We start from the raw sequence: 21,060 nt of genomic DNA on the forward strand, positions 1-21,060 counted from the left end.
AGCACCAACTCCAGGACCCTCGCAAGCCCTACTGAGAAGATGGGGAGGGGAGGTGCTCTTACCTTCTCTCCAAATTTAAACAACAAAAAAAAGAGTTTAACAGGCCGAACTAGACTGCCCCAGGGTTGGAACTTGCACCCCAAGGAGCCTGGAGAGAAGAGGAGAGAAGGGATTCTTTTCCGACTGCCACTTCAGAGAAGGGACAGAGAAGCACAGACAAACCCTTCTTCCCCTCTTCCTCACCTGCCCTCTAGGAAGAACTGCACCTCTAGAACACCTGCCAGACTTTGGTTTGATAAATGCTTCCAGAAAGAGAAGCCCGTTTTCGGGGAGGAGTGAAACAGATGAAGAAATGGGGACCAAGCAGTGACTTTCATCACTCCTGGGTTTTGAGTCTACAGTGAGCCAAGAGCCCCTCAAAGGCCCCCAAACTCCCAGCTTTCCCCCCACCACCCCCTTTGAAAAACCCTAAAGCTGTGCACCTTTGGTCCTCAAAGGATACAGCTTTGCTCCAAAGCCGAAGCCAAAGCCGCTGCTGAAGCCAGCCCCGCTGACTCCCTGGCCAGCCCAGGAGTGGGTGTGAAACCTCTGAGCTCAAGACACAGGCAGCCCACACCCATTAGCCCAGTTTGGGGTTAACTCCTAATTGGGAATGGAGCAACGCATGTTGGGCAAGGGAGAGGGGAATAGGTCCTGGAATAGCCACTAACCTAATTTCTACCTTTTTCCTATTAACCAAATCCAAGTGTTTCGTTCATAAGAGTCAGGTGGATCTTTGTTTTCCACTATGCAGATCTGGACATTTAAATCTGATGTCCTGCCCTACCACCGGGCCTCCCTTAAGGTCGGGCCTGGCCGCAGATCCGCACAATCCCTGCACTTGCAGCCGCCCTGGCCCTTCCAGCTCACCACCACTCGCCTCTTCCTTGCCAAGCAGCTCCTGCCCAGCACATAATTGCAAGAGGAAAGGGCCGCTTGTTTGCTGCCTCATCCGGGAATGATTAAAGGTAGAAGTTTTTCAGACATTAGCGACAGAAAGAGTATAGTTAAAGCTGCTTTAAAAAGGGAGAGGCGTATAAAGAGATGGTACTCAAAGCACTATTAAAAGCATCATGCTTGTTAAAGCCAGTAAAAAGGCCGGGAATCGGCGAGGGAAGGCAGCTTCCTCTCCAATTACCGAGAGGGGCACACACCTTGACGGTGTCTTTGAATTGTGGCCGCCAGCCCCTGCCCCTCCCCTCCCACGCCGCCCCCTCCCGGGGCCATTGAGAGGTGCATTAGGGAGGAGGCGGGAGGGTGACAGCGCTCCCCCAAGTTCACTTCTCGCTTGTTACAGGCGACCCATTTAGAGCTGAATGACTATGTTCAGAGACGGCACAAAATGACACCCTCCACCTTTTCATGAAGCCACTTGGTTTTGTCATTTTTTTTTTTTTGTATCCGACAGAAATAATTGATAAACCGAACGAGCAGCCGTCCACCTTAAAGGAGGGCGCCTCCTCACCACCTGGTTAAAATTCCTCCTCCTCCTCTCCCCACCTCCCTACATCCATTTTGCTCTGTGCTGTTTAAACAATACTTCATCAAATGCAGCCCGGAGCAAATAAGAAAGCTCAGTAGAGTAAATAAAAAGTCAAAAAAAAAATCACCGGCTGGAGGGTAAGTACTTTTATTCCTGTACTTTCATTGCCTGGGGAATTATTATTCCATCGCCGGATCTGGGAGGGAGGGGAGGCCGAGGAGGGCGGCGTTATTCACAAAATGGATTGCTTCTCTCCTTTTTCACTCCTCTGGCTCTCGAGAGCCCACTGATTACAACCAAGTGTGGCCATCCATTCCGTCTTATTGACAAAGGTCCTTAATTACCGCGGCAGCAGTAATACCTGCTATTAAATTCTGCTAAACAGAGGCCGAAAATTAGCTGCGGATCTCAGGCACCTTTTGTGTGTAATTACGGGCAGTGGGATTGACTGGAGGCCGGATAACTGACCCCAGCCAGAGCAGCGGGGAAACCTTTGTTTATCACCTGCGGTGGGGGCCAAAATGTGAAATTAAAGGCTCTCCATCAGCTGAAGGCCTTCAGAAGGCCCAGGGGAAGAAAAAGGAAGGGAGGAGGGAAGAAAAAAAAAAAGCAACAGGCCAAAGCAAACTGTGCTTAGCGGTATTTATAAGCATTTCACTCGACTGCAATTTACACTGACAGTTGATTAACCGAAAACTCTACTAATTCTGTAGGTAAGTAATGCAAAGTCCAAAATGGCAAAAATTTTGGCCACGTTTTAAGGTATATTCCATATTTCACAGAAGCCTTTAACCTGCATTTAAGAGGCTGTTTAATGCAATTGCAAACCATAAACACCTGTCACTTACAGTCTGAACTTTTCACATGGCTCCTTCTGGAGACCCTGGATTAATGAGAACCGTGCCAAATATGGTAGCTCTCATCTGCAGCCAGGCCAATTTATAAATTCAATCCTGACGCCTACTTGGTGTTTCATTGAAGGCAATTACTTTGGGGGAAATTTCATTTAAATATATTCAACTTTCCTTTCCATTAAGGTAGAGGTAGGGTGAGCTGCCCTGAGCTTGCCTCAAACAATGAGTGGTCAGAATGCAATAACTTAACACAAAACACTTAACATCAAGATAATTAAATTTCATTAAGGTTTTAATCATTCTGAATGGAGGCTATTAAAATTCATGGGGTTCCTGTCACACTACAGACAATGGGCCCTGGGCCCTGAACAGCCCAGAAAGCCCACTTCTAGCTTTGTCCCAAGAAACAAGTAACAGAGGGGGTCCTTTAACTACTGGTGGACAATGGCCAGTTCTTGGGCAGCATCCAGGAGCCTCTCAAAAATGGGGAGCCCCAGGCCTACTGACTGGCTCAATATGAAATCTGTACCTGCCACTTAGAACTTTTCATTGGATGTCATTTGGCCCCATGCTTACTTCGCACAGGTGAGGCAGAATTTGAGACCCAAGGCCCTGAACCCCTCCTCTTTGCTCAGGTCTGGATCCAAACATCCTTTGGGGAGCCTTTCTGAAGCCACACAAATTTAAGTGCTTTCACTCGCTGCAAGGTGGATAGTACATCCTCTGAAGTCATTCTCTTATTACACAATAATTGTTTATATGACATTCTACCCATTATATATCAAATTCCATGGAGGTAGAGACATGTTTGGGTTTCTAATCCCTAGTGTTCTGTGGATATTTGGTAAGGATGGATGGATAAATAGTTGGTAGGTAGGTGGAAATTTGAATAGAGGGAGAGACTGGTGAGTTGATGGAAAGATAGATGGATGACTGGGTAGACAAATAAATGGTTTAATGGACATATAAATGAATTGATAGATAGATGGGCAAGTATATAAAAGTTCACAATGTAGCCAAGCCCAGGATCCTTAACTTCATTCCTCTTTATATTTAGCCTACCATTGTCTCTTTTGCATACAAAGCTCAGTTTACCTTCTTTCTTTGACTAGAGGGATCCTGTATTGCCCATCACTTTCAGATAGGTCCTGAAGTCCTTCCCTGTGTTCCCGTAGGTTGTTTTTTTTTTCCATCATAGTAATGGATTATCTGAAATCCCTTCACATTCTCACAATGATCCATTCATCAATTCACTCAGCATCTCTGATAGGAACAGTTACCCTCATGGAGCACTGAGAGGCTCCAGTCTCTGCCCTCTGATACTTTTATCCTGGGAACTAGCCTCATCTTCATGGCATGGTAGGCCAGAGTAAGGGCAATGGACTGCTGATATCAGGGTAAAATCTGCCTCATTTCCTCACACAACCAGCCTGGGAAGGGAAGGTAATGAGATCATCTGCTCCAACTTCCTCCAGTCAAAGGGTATTTAACTGAAAACACCCTGCCTGAATTTATTCTTGTATTCATTCTTGTTGCCATCGATGTCCTCTGAGCAGGCCAGGTCCTCCTCAGACATGCACACCAGCCAGAAATTGAAGAATGTTTACAATTGAACACGCCAAATGTTCAGAAGCAGAGACACAGAGGACATGCTCTGGGAGCTGGGGCAATGACTCCTGAGCAGTAGGTAGGCATTTACTAGGCAGATGCACTCAGGTTTACTAAGAGAAACAGAGCTAATAGAATATATGAAGAAAGGGAATCATTCTGAGGGTTGGCTTATGGAGAATGAAAAGTCCCTCAAACTGCCCTCTCAAGTTTTCAAAAGCTGGAAACCCAGGAAAGCCAGGAACATAGTTTAGTTTCATTCTGAGTCCAAAGGCCTGGAAACAGGGGAGTCGATGCTGTGAGTCCAAGACCGAGGACAACAGAAGACAAGAGACAATGTCACAGCTCAACAGTTAGGTAGAAGGGACAAATCTTTCCTTTCCTCCTTTTTATTTTTCCTCACTACTGGGGTATCGAACCTAGAACCTTCACACTGAGCTACATCCTCAGCATCCCTGAGCTTCTTTTTTTTTTTTTTTTTTTTTAGATAGAGTCTCACTGGTTCACTAAATTGCTCAGGCTGAGCTTGAACTTGAGATGGAAGAGGCCTCAGCACCAGGCTAGGAAATTAGTCTTGGGGACTTACCCAAAAGTGTGAAGCAGGGGAGTAATCTGACAGGTCTCTGTTTAGAAAACTTTGAATTTCTATTTTGGCCTATTCATTTAGGATGTTTTACAACTGGGATAAATCAGAGAAAGGAAGACCAATGAGGAGTTCTCTGGGCTAGGAGTGGTTTCCAAACACCCTTCTTCAAAACCTAACAGGGATACACTGACAGACGTTAAGGAGGACACAACAGCCACGGGCAACACCAAAACCTGTTCTCTGTTTATAAACTCAGTCATTGGTGTCCTGCCAGGCTTGTTAGCAGCCGAGGCTCAGCCAAGCTCATCTCGTGCCCTAGCAAACCTCAGCATTATATACCATTCTCCACCATTTGGGCTAATGCCAATCTAAAGGGATTTCTGGCACAAAACCACAGCTAACGGAGTCCAGTGTTTAGAAGTATCCGGGGTTTTAGAAAAGAAAACCAAAGGCCCACTGCACTTTGAGGGGGGATAGGTCAATTCTAGGTCGTATTTGAAATTATCAGAAGGTACTGATTACATGGTTAATAGGACAACTAGGAATATGAAAGGAAATTAAACAGTATTGACAAAAGGATTTTCCTAATTATCCCATTAGGGATAATCCCCCTTTCCTTTCTCTTTGTGATGTATTTCTCCCAGAGGCCTATCTCCTACAGTTTGTTTTGCAGCTTGTTTGCAGTCTCAACCATGAGATGAGACCAAAAGGATGTAGTGATTGACTTTTCTCCCCTCAGGCCTGCAATGAGGAAATGTGTGTGCCCACAGCACCAACTCCTAACGACAAAGACAGAGACTCTGCCACAAAACAGAGATACACTATTTGGGGCAATACTTACACATTCACTTTCGGTTAAAGATAAAATTTGTTTCAACACTCCAGGCGAAGTCCTCCTTTAAGGGAAACTTGCATAGCAAATAATCATTCCCAATTCCCATTCTATTTTCCCCTTTTGGCATAACTATTGTAAATCTGGATCATGCTTCTTCCAGCAACAAGAAGATCTAAAATTCTGAAGAACCCCCTCCTCTTATTTCTCATAGAAACATTGGGTATAATGTAACCCCCAACAGACAGACTGTAACGGGAAATCTCTAGGTGCCAGAGTTGAAGGGGGCACTCAAAACCAGAGTGGCAAAAAGGAAAGGAGATAGTGTGGGGCCCAGTAGGGCACTGCATCCACACACAACCTCACAGCGCAGGGCCTAGGGCAGAATGCAATGATGAGGAAGGCGTCAGCCTTCACCAAGAAGGAATGCCCCACTGAAACAACAGAATACAGGAGCCCCAAAAGGCTACTTCCCCCATCAAAGTGTGGCTGGAAAATTCCCACTTTGAGAAGGAGCAAAGAACTATCCTTGAGGCTCAAGGAGTGGAGGGGGAAAAAAATCCCCCAGTCCTCCAAGCAATCAAAACCCCAAGCACACAGAGGTGAGGAATCCAAATCTGGACAGTCCACGAGGTACAAGAATCTAAAAACAAAACAATTACTGTTGGACTGTCCCAGTAGCTGAGGTGGTGCTACAGTACTCTCTACTGGTAATGGTGCGTGGGAAAGAGGGCACTGCTGGAGCCAGGTACAAATGGGACAAGCGTGTGGCCAGGATTCAGTACCATCTGACGAATCTATCTGCATCATCCCTTAACTCAGCAATCCCATTTCTAAAACTCTGTCGCAAAGATATATTAACAAAAATGCAAAGCCATATAATCACAAAGTCATCCGTTTCAGTATTGATTAAAATAGCCAAATGGTACAAATAATCAAAATGCCCAGCATTTAGAATAGTATCACAAGAGTACCAGGCATACCAAAAAGTATGCTGTCTTTTGTCTAAGAAAAGACAGTATGTGTGCATGTGTTTTCTGTTTCCAAAAGGAAATAATGAAAAGATAAACTAAAAGCTAATGAAAATGATTACATAGAGGAGAAAGAAACAAACTAGAGGAGGGAAAGATGGAAACAAGACCTCTGAGGCTGTCCCTATTGTATATTTAAAGTTTTTGTCTTTTTTTTTAGTACAGTTTCATAGTTGAAAGAATTTTTTTAAGAAAAAAATCCTGAAGCTTGAAAACACACTAAAGCAAATGGACATAACTGTGTATCGAGTTGGTGGCACAGACACACAAAGAAACTTAGTGTCAGTTACTTCAATTGACAAAACAGTGCAAAAATTGCATATCCCTAATGGGAGATAACCTAAGGACAAAAAGAACAGGGAAAAAAACCTTTAACAGTGTTCGTATTTATTTATCATATAAACATAGCTACTGTTAACTATGAAGCCACAAACAATAGTCTAGAATAAAATAAACAATTGTGTTAATCTAACAGAATCAAGACTGTCATCAAAAGAAAGCCAGGTGTGGTGGCACAGGAGGCTGAGTTAACAGGATCGCCAGGAGTTCAAGGCCAGCCTAAACTACTTACTGAGTCCTGTTTTAGAAAGAAAATCATCATAACAGATAGCACAGAGAATCAAACAACTAAATGCATTGATTCCAAATTTGAATTTAAAATATCAGTATGACTTCATGATTATTTCTCTTCTTAAAAATAACACACTTTAGCTCTACTGCAAAGCCTAGAAAAAATGACAATCTGCTGGTAATGAGCATACCACATGCCCAGATTGTAGTCTCTAAGTACCTGGTTCCAAAGAAACCATGTCTATTTGGAAAACTGGATGATTTCAAGGATGGGTAGAAAATGTACAACAATAATCTGGGATATCGTTTAGTTCCAGAAAACAAAGGGGTGATAAAAGGCTGCTAGCGTTGTGACAAAGGACACAGCAAACAACATGAAAAGCTATGAAAAAAATCGGCTAAAAAAAATGTTTGCGTCACACATGGTGGTGCATGCCTGTAATCTCAGCATTCAAGAGACTGAGGCAGGAGGATTGCCATGAGTTTGTAGCCTGAGCTACATAGTGAGTTCAAGTCCAGTCTGAACTGCACGGCAAGACCATGTCTCAAAACACAAAAATAAAACAAAACAAAAAAACAAACTATTGGGTCACCTTTGTAGAATACAAATGCATCGATGCATTATTCTGAAAACATTAGAATAAAAATAATAATAATAATAATAATAGAAAAATAATAATAATAATAGAAAATATTTAAAAATCATTTTGTAACTCATAATAAAATAATGGATCTAGAGAAATGTCATCAATGAATGATAAAAGCATTGAGTACATCCATGTTAATAGCAACATCATTCACAGTAGCCGAAAGGTAGATGCAACCCATGTGCCCATCAACAGATAAAGAAAATGTAGCATGTACATGTAGTGGACTATTATTCAGGAATAAGTAATGTCTTAAACAGAAACGTGGATAAATCCTAAAGACATTATGCTAAGTGAAATAACCTAGTCAGAAAAGAATAAATTCTAGGGCCAGGGATTTAGCACATTGGTTCTGCCGCCTGCCTCACAAGTACAAGTTGCAGAGTTCCATCCCCAGTACCAAAAAAAAAAGAAAAAAGAAAAGAATAAATTCTGTATGATTCCACCCATATGGAGTACCTGGATTACTCAAATTCTTAGAGACAGAAAGTGAATTGGGGGTTTACAGGGTCTAGGAACATGGGAGAATGGGAAGGTAATGTTCAGTGGGTGCAGAGATTCAGTGGGTATGGTCTTTATCTATGTATGCTACTGTAACAAAACACCAGAGAGTGGGTAATTTGTAAAGAATAGTAATTTAGGCCAGAAATGGTGGTACATCCCTGTAATCCCAGTACTCAAGAGGCTGAGGCAAAAGGATCACCAAGAGTTCAAAGCCAGCCTGGGCTACATAGTGAGTTCAAGGCCAACCTGAACTACACAGTGAGACCTTGTCTTGAAAAAATAAAGAACAGTATTTATTTATCTTTTCACACTTCTAGACACTGAGGCATCCAAGATAAAGACAACAGAGGTTTGGTGTCTGGTGAGGACCACTCTCTGCTTCCAAGATGGCACATTTTGGCTCCATCTTCATGAGTGGAGGAAGGAGCCCTGAGATGACAATCCACTGGTCATGAGCATCCCATAGGGCAGAGGCTGGAAGGGCAAGTGAGCCTCACACTGAGTGAAGCCTTAATCCCACTTGTGAAGGAGGAGAATCACCTCTTAACACTACCACATTGACAATACTTAAATTTTGGAGGAAATACATGCAAACCATAGGGACAATGAAAAGACCTAGCAATGGATGGTGGTGATGGTTGTGCAACATTGTGAAAATATTTAAAGACACTAGCTATATACTTTGTGATGGTTTAAATGGTAAATTTTAACCACTTTTATTTATATTTAACATGCATATTTACATATATGCATATTTTACCACACTAAAATAAAATATTAAGTGAGGATTTTGACTACATAATGGGGGGGGGTCAGCTAGTATCACCCAAACCCTGATCAATCAATAAAAATGGAAACAAGACACTTCTGTGCCTCTCAAAGTAGTGCAACCAATACATAATCACCTCTCCAAAGTTGTCTTACCCTAAAAGTCCTGAATGTAAAATAGTCACTGGATTCAAACACTGGTTTATCTTATGGAATAAGAGGACAAATTGTGGCACATCAGCTAGAAACAACTAGCAAAACTCAGACTATGGAACATTTCACATTTTCTTTAAGATACAAGTGGATTTTTTAAATGGGAACACAGGGGTGGGAAGTATTTAATAAAATATCAAATCTGATATTTGTTCAGCTACTTATGCAGACCAACCATCTACAAAACAAATTTTTGAGGCAGCTGGGGAAATTTAAATATAGAGGGATAGGAGAGCATTTGTTTTACTTTCGTTTAATTTTGTTTACTGTTAATGGCATACTGGTTATATTGAAGAGGAAGAAAATTATTTTTAGCTACAGTATTTCTATGTGAAAAGACTTAATATCTGGCATATGCTACAAAATACTCTATCATAATAAAACAGTAATAGTATTAATAGTAATAACAAGTGTAACTGCTGACTGATATGTAATGTTCTATTGACTTCATATTGTTTAGAAGGATTAAGAAACAAGTTTTTGTTAATATAAACATGTTACATGTAATTTAAGGACGTTAAATGTGAAGGGTAGCCACTAAACAAGCAGAAATAACACATACAACTTCCAAATCTTGATTAATCCAATGTAGGATGTTAGAAAAAGCATCAGAAGTAAACCCAAGTAGATGAGAATCTCAAGTAAAGGATCTAAGAAGGAATTATTCCATATGTAAACTGTTACACAATAATCAACTTGACTTTGAACTAGAAACATTCCACAAGGGCAGCAATAATTTATGAGGAACTGAGCTGGCCCTTGCTCTGATGGTTCTTCATTGGCCGTGGGCCATGAGATGTCCCTGAATCACGGATCAAGAGTTTTCCACTTTGGAGCCACCAAGTTCTGTGCAGAGCAGGTGTAGATGGTGTTTGCTGGTGCAGATTATAAAAACAACAAAGACATATGGTTTAGGAGGTACCATTTGAAGCTATAGTATTAAGATTGTAGACTATATTGTTGTTTTACAAGTTCTCACTGGCCACATAGAAATGGGAAAGGCTCAAATATCCAGACCTGTGCTGGAGGACTGAATAGATGCTTCAATTCATCCTCAGAAAAAGAAGCAGGAAGGGGAGATGGTACTGTGAACAAAAGCACATAATAATTCTGGACAACCATCTACCTAGGAGGTTGTAAGCAAAACTTATGTTGGGAGAGAGAATGATTTCAGGCCCTGAGGCCAGGAAGTCTCTGGAACATGGGACTTTATCTCAGGAAACCAATCCCCTTTGCCTGAGAGTCCGTGGGTTCCAAGGACACAGGGCTTTCTGTGTTAACACAGACAATCTGGGGCAATATAGGTCAAGTTGGTCACCTACTGGTGGCCTTGAATTCAGATGCATGATAACACTGGCTCCGTCACACATTTGGAGTTCAGTGGCACCTCGGATCACAAACTATTTGTTCCACGATTTTGGAAAAGATGGCCACGTTTATGTTTGTTGGGAAAGGTGACTGCAGTCATGTTTGTCACATTACTCATAGAGTTTGCAGACAAAAACAAAATTTTCCAAATGCTTCTGCTTGTGAACCAAATTGTTCACAAACAAAAGTGTCCGGGAATGGATGTACTACTGTACTGGATGTGGGTACAACCCAAATGAAATGAAAGCTTACTTTCACAAAACATATTTAACTGCCTCTACAGAGAAAATTCTGGGATAAATAATATTTTTAAATAAATGAAAAGATCACTCTTGAAACTGAATCCTTCTTCCAAAACTGGGATGTATTTTTAATTGAAGAATACTCCCAGAACTGAGGTCAGGCCTAATGTGCATACTTTTTCTTTGCTTCCCTGATCATGCCCACTATTAAGAGAAAAATCTTACAGAAAAACTGCCAGCTTAAATCCTATAACCGTGGGTCCATCTCATGAATTAAGACCAAGACTTGGCAAATGTGCTGAGTGAGGGAGAACAATTACCAAGTTCATGGCTCCAGGTTCTGTTTACCCTGATACTGTCTAGGCTAATCATTTATTTCTTGCTGCCTTCTAAGTTTTATTAAGCTGTTCAGAAAAGTTTCAGCCATGCTTTATGGCTATGTGAACTGCCTGTGTATCCATTTCACAATTTGATTCATTCTGATTAAATTGTTCAACTGTTAATGAGTTTTAGATTGCAATATGGAGAGGCAAACAATTCAGAACATTAAGGCAGTAAAATATCTTAATATTTCAAAGTTCTCATTGAAAACATAAAACAAAAGGCTCATTTCTGGGAGGAGAGACTGTAATAATTACCCTCTGTAAAAATAAATGTACTTGGCTGCCTATACATTCTCCGGGCATCTGTGTAGTCACATTCACATGTACAGACCTGCTGGTACATAGTAATCTCATAAATATCCAGAGAAATTCTGATATTTTCCAGCCAATTTCAACAGATGAGATAATCATTTTGACATTATTACTCCAAAGAATTTCTGGAGCTAGACAAAAAATTGATTCTTACTCAACTTCCTCCACAGTCTAATGAATTCCACACGGTGAGATGCTGAAGTATCTCAGGCACTGAGGGCTTAGGAGATGGATTAGAATCCAGTCAGGAGACCAGATGCTGTTCTTTTTCAGTGAACCTTCTCCTCCTCCCTCTGCAACTCCTGAAGGTTCCTGGCCCAACATCCATTTCTTGGTGACAGTGTTTGTTTTGACAGTAATTGAGTAAAGATTCACTGGACTCATTCACCCTTTAAACATTTTCCCTTGGAACTTCCTCCCTCTTGCAAATTCTGGGAATATAAATGCATAGAAATAGATGCCTCCAAATTACTGAAGGTCATGAGATAGCATGGTCACCTGGACTCTGGGGGAAAATTCAATTGCTTCATTTATAAAATAGAAATTAAAATCCATTTTCAGCCTGGAGCAAAGTGCTCAAACTGATGATTTCTTCTGTTCTTTCCAGCTCCAGAAGCCATACCTGGATAGATACATGACTTCGTTTCAAATCAAACTTTCATTTGAGCAGCTTTTTAAATTCAGAAAAAGAAGAATTTGTGTTTGATTATGAAGACAGGAGAGGTCTTTGCACACATTTATTAAAGCAAAGATGCAGTGTTTAGAAAACTGGAAAAGAGTATGCCTTATAACCATAGAGTATGAGAAACAATAGGGTCCTCTGAGGCTAACAAGCCCAATGATACTGACAGCCAGACTGGCCAGAGTGGGAGTAGGGATAAAGAACAGCTCTTGAGAGGTGGAATTCACAGCCCAGATCTGGAATCTGAGCATCCCAGCACTCTCTTGCTCACAGGACTTCTATGGTTTGGGTAAGTGTTCCCCACAGGTCCAGGTGTTAAAATCTTGTTCCTTCTGGGCACAGTGGCACATACATGTAATCCCATCTATGTGGCAGGCTGAGGCAGTTGTCAGCCTGAGCAACTTAGCAAGACTCTATCTCAGAAATAAATAAATAAATAATAAAAAGGGCTGGGGGTAGAGCTCAGTGCAAGGTCTTGGGTCAATCCCCAGTATAATTAATTAATAATAATTGCTTGTACCACAGCTTAGTGTTATTGGGAGATGGCAGAATCTTTGAGAGGTGGGGCCTAGTGGGAGGTCTTTAGATTATTGAGGCATGCACTCAGAGGCAATTGTGAGACCCCAGGTCCTTTCTCTATCCCTCTGTCTCTTTTGCTTCTTGGCCATAAGGTGAGAAATTTTGTCCCACCATAATGTGCTATCTTGCCTCAGGCCAAGAAGCAACAGGGCCAATCAATTATGGTCTGGATCCTCCAAAGCTGTGAGCCAAAATAAACCTCTCTTTATAAGTTGATTACCTCCCATTTGCTTTATAGTGATAGGAAGCTGATTAACACAAGTCCCAACTAACCAGGTGGGCCTTATTAGATGAATTCTACAAAGGAGAAGGATTACTGGACCGCTTACCCTCCCCAGGCCACAATCCTAGGAAATAGCAGGACTGGGACTAGAACTCAGGTTTAGCATCAAAGGTTATGCTTAGTCTTCTATTTCATGTTGCTTTGTGGAGAGGAAACTGCATGTGAAGTTGTGCTAAGAGTACAAGTCCAGAACATGTGCAGACTCAAGACATCTCAGTGCATCCCCACTTTGTTTCCATGATTCCCATCATTTAGGGCAGTGGTGGTAAATCTGTGGCATGTGTGCTGCAGTGGGCACACAGAGCCCTCTCTTTTGGCATGTAAGCCAAGTCACCCCAACATCGCCCCAGCAGCCAACCATTCAGGTTTAATTGCGGGGTTGGCATTTTGTGATAAATAAGTGGGTTTGGGGTTGCAGTTTGGGCACTCAGTTTCTAAAAGATTTGCCATCACTGATTTAGGGATCCTGGGGCCCTACCTCTACATTTCCTCTTCTTAAGAATTCCCCTTTCCATCCCAAGTGCAAGAAGTCCTGATTGACATGAATTGTTAAATTAAATTAGTATAAATCTGCTTTGCTTTAAGAATTTGAAGGGACTGAAAACATGCTGAGTCTGCCCAAACCAAATTTAGAATTGGTGATCTGTAGTTGTGAAAAACCAGATAGACCACTGGGTAATCTGTTATGGAATTCGCTGCTGGGCTCTAAAACCCAAAATAGGGCCTGAGTTACCTGGGTCTACCTGCCAAAATCTCAAGGCAAAAATGACAACTGCCTACTTTGCATGTTCTCCACTGCCTTCTTAGAACCTCACATGTGAAACAATGCATTTGAGCACAAGTTCTCTTTGAAACAACTTAACGGTTTCCAAAAGGGATCTCAAATGCTTTTCAAAAGTATGCTAATTACCAAATATTCCCAAGTGCATAAAATCACAACCTCTGACAGCATCTTTCCTGCTCTGAATTCTCCAGCTGTCTTGGTCTTTGAGTCTGATTTCAACAGGCCCACATTGATGCACACTGCACAGCAAGTATAGGAAACATGGAAGTCTCCTCCTGGAAACCAGCCAATCTGGCATCCATGGTATCCTCAGCTGTGCCACAGGGACCAGATTTTGAAAGGGACATCTCATTTGGGAAAAAATATTAATAACAACAACAAACCAACCCACGGGCTGTATATAATTGTAGATACTCATTCCATTATAAAAAAACACTAAAATGGAAAAAGTAAAATGTTTACGAGAATTGTTCCCTCTGTACAGTGTTCATATGCTCCTGGAAGCCCCCATCCCTTATTTTAGTAAACTACAAGATATCTCAATAGCAACATAAATGCCATATTGTCTACTAGTTACTATAGCAACTACTATCCATGTAATTTGCTCAAGCCTAAATTAAAGCTACCTAGGGTAGCTGTAACTTGCATCTCTCATATATTACTTTTTGAGGATGTTTTTCTTTTTTTTTTTTTTTGGTTAGGATGTTTTTCTTTAATGAGAATTTTATCTCTTAAATTGTAGGCAGTATGTTGCACCACTCTACCTCACCTGAAGCTGTCTTTGTCTGACTTTGTTTCCCTTATTACTTTAAAGAATTCATCAAAGAGAATACACTTTCTTGATGGTATATATTCTAGGAGAGCGCAGGAGAGGGATGAAGAAGAAACAAGTTCTCCATCTGAAAAGAAAGTAAACATCTGCCGAGCACTAAACTTCACTGCTCTTGAACTCAACAATTCTTTTCTGCCTCTTCATTCCATACAATCCAAAAGGCATAACCTGAAAAGGGATGTCACAGAAAGACGTACTGAAAATCACAAATGAAAAAGGCTCAATAGTTAATCAGCAGTTTTCTGCTATCCTTTCTTCAACAAGTACAAAATAAACAAGTCGAGAAGTTATTCTATCTTTCTGACTATAAGCAATGTGGTGAATTAATGTTCCTAAATGCTAGCACTGGATAAATGAATTCATTGTTGAGAAAGTTCTGGATGAGCCAGTAGTCAAGGATTATTAACTCCATTATAGATCCCTGTGTGTGTCTGCTCGAAGGCAGAGTTGGAAGAGGAGCACTTCTATGAAGGAGTCCACTACATGTACGTGCTTTTGTAAAATATTGCATTTCAAACTAAGTATTTACTATCTTTTTCTTAAAGAACTCAAAATTATCCAAGATACGCAAAAGGAAAAAACACAAGGGCATATAAGTGCTTACAACTACCCAATGAATTTTGGCAGACTAAGTAGCCACCTGGAACATAACCAGGAGGCATTCCTTGGAAAGACTCTTCAGGGTTACTGTCCAACATAGGACAGACAGTGAGGAGTTTCTAAATGCCCTTTGCAAGACTTTTGAAAAGCTCTGGATCCACGTAAGATATAGGAGATCTGTAATATTTTCATTACTGCCCTCAATGCATTTCCAGAGTCATTAATTCATGTGCAGCACTTCATCAAATCGGATCCTCTTTGTAAATCCTTTTTTTCCTTTACCTGAACCTCAGTGCATTTTGTGCTGACTGCTCACAGTAGCGCAGAAAACAAACAGAAAGTACTGCCTGCCTCTGGTCTGCAGCAAGCCTCTCTATTTGCTGGTTTAATCCTCCAGACTTTACCCTTTTCCATTTGGTCCTTCACATCATCTCAGGCTAATCTGTCAAGCATTTTAGACAGCCAAGCCAATCTGCAATTGCTGAGGACTTTGCCACAAGCACCAGGTCTGTTAATAAGATTTTCATTTGGAAAGATGCCAGGGCATCCATGTTTTCTATCGTATATAAATACTAAGATTCAATAGCTTCAGGTTTTGTTTAATGTTAATGTCAACTATTAAAAAAAAAAGGGAGGAGGTTCTCAAATGCCTGGTCCAACAGTGAAATCCCCCCACTGACAGCTATTTGCAAGGGTAATGTTGTGGAAAACAACATCCATCTTGGAAACAGTTTCATTAGCCCCATCTAGCTGACCTCTCCACATAATGTTGTCAAATGTGACGGGCATCCGATTATTGGGAATATGGAGATCAATAAATATGCAACACCAGCGCTTAGAATGCTTCTGGCACCAGAGCCATACAAATGCCATCTAACATGGCTCAGAGTCGCTGTCATCTGTCATACCAGCTAGTAAATAGACAAGCTTAAGGGGAAGGCTATCAGTAATGGTAAAATATATGGGTGAAGATGAATTAGACAGGGAGTGTGTAGTCAGGGTTCTGATGCATAAAGGTTCCAAATGAAAAACAACAGGCAAACATTCTGGAGCAATAGCCTGCTTTCTTCAGGGAATAGATGGGAATTCTTGCCACATGGTCAAAATCTGCTCGTGGGCCCCTCTCTATGTTTTCCATGTTGGCTTTTAGAGAATTAGGTCTGCTTCCAGGACCCTTGCTAGGTGCTTGGAGTTTCTCAAGTGAATTTCTGCACAATACCAAGGGGCCAGAGCACATATTCCCCTTAAGTCCCTGTATGCACCAACTACACAATGTAGCTTTTCACATGATGGCTACCCAGGGCCAAAAGAAGTGACTGCATTGTCCACTTACTCCAGTCTCAAGGACCTCCAACCTTTGGGCCTACAAACAAGCTATTTGGTGGAGGTGCTAAAGGAAACTTCAATTCGAGCTAGTGATCATCCAAGTCCCCAGAAATACAGACCTTTGAGAACCACAGTGGATGGCAACTTCTGTACCAAGCCACCCCCTTCTACGATCACTGGAGCTGCCTCCCAGTCTGCCAGACACACAGTACCACTGCCCACTGTACCCACCACTGCCTGAAGCTCTAGGTCCTTGCTCAGCCCCCAGCAGTTTTCTCAGCCTCCCTTCCCCAAAAAGACACCACTGCCTGGCTGACCCATTTTCGTAAACCCTCCTTTCCCTTCCAGAAGGGCTTAGATTCAGCCAAGTCTACCTTTCAGTTAAAGGAACCTAAAGCAAAGCCAATCCCAAAACAGAAAGCACAGTGGATGTGAGCTATGTTTGTGCATCTGTCTTCAGACAGACACCCTGTGCCAGAACAAATGTGTCCTCCAGCCTAATTAATGATGATGACCAACGATGGCCAGCATGCTTCCTCCCCTCTCTGTTTTAAGAAATGTCATTCATCTCTATGGAAAAGAGAACAAACAAGAAGCATAAAGGTATTTTTGAAGTATACTGTTACGAGGTACTTGGCTAGTAATTTGCAGCCTAGGTACACACCATACCTTTTAGCACGGCTATTTATCTCTCAGGGAGAATGCTGCTGTACTTACGATAAAGGCTCTGTTGGACCTCTTCATCAATAGCAAACCTTTAAACACAGCACATCTCATAAATAGGAGTTCCACTAACACAGACTTCAAAAGGATAGAACTTGATAATTCAAAAATAGAGCTATATTAAGTGTTCCAGCAGTCCATCCATAAAAGCTGTTGTATATTCCAAACGCCAGAGTCCTCCGAGCAACATGACAGGTCTATTAGAATAATAGCAGGGGAAAGCATAATTACAAGTAATCATTGGCTGGAAAGGAGCTAGTTGTTTTTGTAGAGCAAAATGCCGCACTGAGCCTTGCGGAAAATGCAGCCCGAGCAGCAGCGGCAAGGGCAGATAACCATCGAAAATAACCATGGCGCAAACCCTGTACTATTTATTTCTATTTATTAAGAACTCTTTGTATACCTTAATGTTTTCCTGGTGAAATCATCTTAATTTGAGTCCGCATTTTCTTTGGACAAGATTATTATGTAATTGCTACTTACCAGCCGCTATTTTCTATACATTTGTTGGTCAAATAGGCTGTCTGTCTTTTTCAGCCTGGCAGAGAGATCATTCCGCCAGGCAGGGACTCCTGGTTGGCTCCATGGAGCCATATTGTATATACCTATACTGTGTGCCAAAAAGATGAAGAAGGATAGGCCAAGCAAGAGCTTTCTAATTCATGGATTAAGGAGTCTAGCTAGCAAAGGATTGGGGGTGGCAAAGGATGGGGGCGTTACGGGCTGTTTGCCTATGGACTGGACCAAACCAGATACCAGGAGCCCAATTCATCCTCTGGCTATTATCTTTTCCTCCTTAATTAGATGAATGCCCTGCCCTAGTCCATCACCTCAGATTTTCCAAAACAGGAAGAATCAAAGGTCTCACCTGAGGAGGAAGTCGGGACAGGGATAATTAGCTCCACTTTGCAGATGTGCAAATCAAAGGTCAAGAAGAAGAACTCCCAAGAGAGCACTCAGCTCAGGGATGGGTGGGACTTGACCCCTTCTCAGCTCAGCACCTGGGCTCCATCCCCCTTACTACCTGAGTGGCACCTGTGAAGATGAAAGTTACACACATGGCTGTCAAGCAGGTGCCAGCACTTCTCAACACACAGAGATGGCCCTGTGTGCAGGCTTTCAGGTCAGGTGCCTCACCCTCCAAACTCTAGGGAGATGGAGCATGGACCCACTTGGCTGTGGGAAACAGCATCCCCCCTGTGCAAAGAGAGACATGGTCAAGTCAGATTCACCTGCATGCCCTTCTCTAATAGTAATTGGACAACGTACCAGGAGTAGAGGAGGCCAGGGGATAGAGAGAAAGCACACTTTTAGCTCAGAAGTGAGAAAAATACACATCTGATGGCACAACCTAATAATAAATAGTAGGTGGTGTTGAACCTTGGACAGACCCCAGGGAGCCAGTGAGGTAAATGGGGAAGCACTTGGAACTCCAGCTCTTCCACTGACTTTCCAACCCACTGTCCTTGTCTGGAAAATAGAAGTAACAGTACTGTCTGGCTCAAAGAGTTGTAAAAGTAGATAATCCATGAGATGCATCTAGCATCTGTAGCACATGCAGAAAGTATACATCAAGTGGACTCTTTTCTGAAATGTCACAGGAAAGCCAGAAGAGGGAGGGCCCACAGGCCTTTCTTTCTTATGAAAAGCTGCCTGGAGGTGGTGGGAGGAAAGCAGGCACCCCAGGCCTGGTCATGACAACCCAGAAACTCAGTCGGCCCTCTGCCAGTAGCTCATGTTTAATGCAACTATGATAGAAGACCCTGTTGGAGCTCAGGTTTCTAGGTAAACCTGCTTCTCACAGAGACCCTTAGCAAGATTATGTGAGTCAGGACTTACAACCCCTTTGGATTTCAACAGTATGTCTGTGTTGGTTATAAATATACAATTCTGCTCCTTGTCATATGTAACTCAAGTTCAAAATTGATGTGATTTTGAGCTAGCAACTCCAGGATATGATCAAAGCAAAGTTAGAAATCCCTGCCCAGCCAGGGATTTAGCTCAGTGGTTCCACCGCCTGCCTTGAAAGTGCAAGGACCCGAGTTCGATCCCCGGTACCAAAAAAAACCAAAAAAAACAAAAAGAAATCCCTGACCAATGCATGTAGTTAGGAGGAATTTTCAGCTTCTCAAGAGATAATCTTTACTCTTTTGTGGGCATAATGCTCCTATAAAAACCATAGGCCATGGAGATAAGACATCAAGGAAGAGGAAAGTGACAATGATGATGGTGGTGATAGTGGCCTGATGGTGACAGTGATGTCTTAAACAAGGGAAAAGAGAAAGTTAGGCCCAGGGTTAGTTCTGAGAAAGAATTGCTGTTCGGTTAAGAATGCTGATCCATTTTACAACAGTGTGGACCTAGAACACCAGACCTAAACAGAGTCAACCAATTTATTCATAGGCTGAGAACTCAGGCATATTCCCTAGGCTTCTTCCCATTAAGTGGTCAAGCTAACTAGTAGCTGTGGAAATCCATACTCAAAATCCATCGGAGGGTTTCAAGGACTCCACGTGGCCACCTCAGGCACATGACAGGCTTGAAAAGATTCACACAGCAATCCTAAGTAAGCAGGAATCTGTAAGACTGTGAACCCCCTCCCACTCCTGAGTTACAGGACAGGTGGCCCTGCCAATAGCCCTACAGAGGCTGTGCGTGCTCTATCCCTGCCTGCCTTAGTCCCACCACCAGCTTTGTCAGATGAGTTCTGAAATCACCTCTTGTAGAAAGCCTCATTACCCAGTGGCATGTTGTAATCCCAGCCAATGCTTCCAGAAAAGTTTCAATGTCCATTACATTAGCTAGCCTTAAAATTGAATACAAATCCATTTTAATCAATATGTTGTAATAAATAGATATTAAGGCACCATGGCACTAATGTACAGGTAGACTAATTAAAGCACCAGCATTTGCAGCACTCACATGCCTCAATTTTCTCTACAAAATCCTTATTGAACCACTACTTTAAAAAAAATAATTGCATTTGCAATTAGAAACACTGAAGTTACATTATCGATTTTCTGCTAAAAACCTTTTTAGTAAACAAGCACAAACTACATTCATTAAATGTAAGTGCTTGGAGCTATGGTGTGAAATTCAATTCAGCCATTATCATGAATTACACTGATTATTGCTGTAATTATTTTCTCTTGGATACAACTGCATTTCTGTCCCTTGCTAGTTCTGTTGGACATGTAACTATGTTCATTTTATAGCTAATAATACTCAACTGTAGTCCCAGCAATTACTATCACTTATACAAATCATTAAGTTAAGCTACGGGTACCTAGTAAGATTCAAAAAAATTAAGTAAAACATCCTTTTTTACCCTTCAAATAACTAATAGCATTGGAGAACAAGGAAAATTACAGATGTTAACTGATTTACACTGCAAGCTTTAATCACCTGTACTTGACTTGTCAGAAATTTCTGTTGTCCTAGTCACACATTTTGAGAAGTCCACCAACAGATATCTTTTTTGTGTGTGTGTGAGAAGTGAGCCATCAGTAGACTGGATTACACATCTGCAGCATTCTCTGGAAGAAGAAAGGCCAGCTCATTGGATGTATTGCAAGAGAATAGATTTTATGCTTTAATTACAGCAAATTATGCCTTTGCATTATGTTCAGGTGTGTGCACACGCGCATGTGTGTGTGTGTGTGTTTGTGTGTGTGTGTCTAGGAATCTTACTAACTGAACAGAGTTTAGGAGAGAAACCTCTGCTTTACTTTTTCTTCCAGAAGTAGCTCTAGGTTTATCCAGTTCTTTCAGTGAATCCTCTGGGGAAAATAGATATTTTCAAACAAGACCT

General features: G+C 41.8%; 2 long non-coding RNA genes across 5 annotated transcripts in view; one reads left to right on the forward strand and one right to left on the reverse strand.

Moving 5' to 3' along the window:
• Positions 1 to 21,060, reverse strand: part of LOC147825718 (uncharacterized) — a 94,535-nt gene that overhangs the window by 55,331 nt on the left and 18,144 nt on the right. The gene's annotated exons all lie outside the window — the stretch shown is intronic.
• LOC110347811 (uncharacterized) lies at positions 1,216 to 14,890 on the forward strand. Of its 4 annotated transcripts, XR_015440440.1 has the most exons (4): positions 1,245 to 1,659; positions 8,472 to 8,515; positions 12,048 to 12,411; positions 14,583 to 14,890. It is a non-coding gene; the product is annotated as an uncharacterized LOC110347811 (long non-coding RNA). The 4 variants fall into 4 exon arrangements; XR_002392654.2 differs by having other exon boundaries at positions 1,216 to 1,659; positions 8,472 to 12,411; positions 14,511 to 14,890; XR_015440438.1 differs by having other exon boundaries at positions 1,217 to 1,659; positions 8,472 to 12,411.

The sequence above is a fragment of the Heterocephalus glaber genome, unplaced genomic scaffold (assembly GCF_053883595.1).
Source record: "Heterocephalus glaber isolate CG9 unplaced genomic scaffold, H.glaber_assembly_v1.0 deba00001497, whole genome shotgun sequence".
Lineage (NCBI taxonomy): Eukaryota > Metazoa > Chordata > Mammalia > Rodentia > Bathyergidae > Heterocephalus > Heterocephalus glaber.